Source organism: Rhagoletis pomonella, unplaced genomic scaffold (genome assembly GCF_013731165.1).
Source record: "Rhagoletis pomonella isolate Grant_MI unplaced genomic scaffold, Rhpom_1.0 Rhpom_scaffold_00014, whole genome shotgun sequence".
NCBI lineage: Eukaryota > Metazoa > Arthropoda > Insecta > Diptera > Tephritidae > Rhagoletis > Rhagoletis pomonella.
Window position 1 is genome coordinate 11600352 of NW_023458568.1, and position 1908 is coordinate 11602259.

The 1908-nt window shown below is 35.5% G+C and overlaps 1 non-coding gene across 1 annotated transcript; it reads left to right on the forward strand.

The window, feature by feature from the left end:
• Positions 1 to 1295: 1295 nt before the first annotated feature.
• LOC118749309 lies at positions 1296 to 1376 on the forward strand. The gene has a single exon (XR_004994198.1). It is a non-coding gene; the product is annotated as a small nucleolar RNA Me28S-U3344 (small nucleolar RNA).
• Positions 1377 to 1908: the final 532 nt, after the last annotated feature.

The following is a 1908-nucleotide window of genomic DNA, read 5'->3' on the forward strand; positions in this document are numbered from 1 at the left end:
ATGCACTGCTATGCCATTTTTACGTAGAAATCAAAAACGGAGCCTTTAAAGTGAAAGTACATAACGTACATTGCGTCGCCGTCACCGTCACCGGCAGTTGTCAAAAAAAAGCTGTTTCGGTGTATTTGTGTGAAGTAAGATACATGAATAAGCTGACGGTGACGGTGCTGCACAAATTAGCTCAACTCTCAATTTTGCCTCTGCGATTGCGCCAAAAGACGACAATTAAGTATTTTGTTTACATTTTTGAACGTAAATTTTTCCAGTTTGTGAAAATTTTAATATTTATGGAAACCCGAAATGTAAAAAATAATGGAGGAAAACCTAATAGAAGAAGTGAAATAGTAAAATGCAAGTTTTGCAAATACAATTGTAATGAACACGGCCATTATGCGGCAAAATGCCCGCAGCCTCAGCTCAAATCAAGAGGTAGTAAATGCAACAAAATTGGTCATGAAGCAAAATCTTGCCATTCTAATAAGTCAACGGTAGCTGAAGTAAAAAGCGAAGCCACATGTCCATCTTTAATGACTATTGTAGTTTTGAACATTGTGTACAAATAACAAGTGAGATATCCTAGCAATAGACGTCATACTGAGCCACAGCTAAGGTCATCTGTGTTTTTAGGTCCAAACACTGCTTTTTTGGTGTGAGTTGCATTAAATCGCCTCATAAACTTAGTAGTATTTACTGTTCAAATGTTAACGTATACGCGCAAAAACTTGAAAAATTTTAAGTGATTGTTTTATAAAAATGTAATTTATAAAATTTCGTTTTAATTTCGACTCTGGAAATATTTTTATTATAAATTTTACACACATTTTTAAAGATTTTTAAAACTTTTAAAAAGTACTGCAGAATGTAACTTGCTTGAATTTGTTTGTATCTTCGTTAGCATATTCGTGTGCAGACTGGAAAAATGGCGAAAAATATCTTCCGAACGGTAAGTTTTCTTCGGTTTTCCTTTTATTTATAATTAAATAAATTTATTTTGCAGCAATTAACAAGCTGGGAAAATCCATATGCCGTACTCATCGAATTGCTGCGATAATTATAGTTGGCCCTATTCTGTATGGCGACCGGTAGTCTATGGGCAGCTCTACTAAAATCGTATAAGGTATAGCACCTGGAACTGCACGGTCGGCTACCTAGTCTATTAGCGTAAATTTCTGTTCACGTCGCTCACAAGATGTTGGCCGTATTATTTTTGATGATTTTAGAGAGGCTTACTATTGGCTGCAGATGAACACACCAGAGGTGAGTTGAAGCGATATGGTTTTGTTTGTCCAATGAAGCTTTCGCATGATGAACGCTTGAAATTATTGATAGGAAGAGTATGAAACCCAAATGTGTACTATTAACTAGCTATATGCGTGTGTACATTCATTTTTTTTTTACTATTTGGTCTACTATGGTGCTAATTTTAATTTGTTCTTTCGTTTAAGATTCACGGGTAATGTCTTGGTGGGATTATGGCTATCAAATAACTGCAATGGCTAATCGTACTATTCTAGTAGATAACAATACCTGGAATAATACTCATATACCTTGTGTTGGTCAAGCGATGGCTTCATCTAAGGAGAAAGCATATGAAATTGTTATCTTTGGTGGTCTAACTATTAACTAGCTAAATGCTTGTGTACATTCAATTCTTTTTACTATTTGGTCTACTATGGCGCTATATTTAACTTGTTCTTTCGTTTAGGATTCATGGGTAATGTCTTGGTGGGATTATGGCTATCAAATAACTGCAATGGCTAATCGTACTATTCTTGTAGATAACAATACCTGCAATAATACTCATATACCTTGTGTTGGTCTAGCGATGGCTTCATATAAGGAGAAAGCATATGAAATTGTTGTCTTTGGTGGTCTAACTCAGACATGGGCACTTTTTTGCCCGCGCAG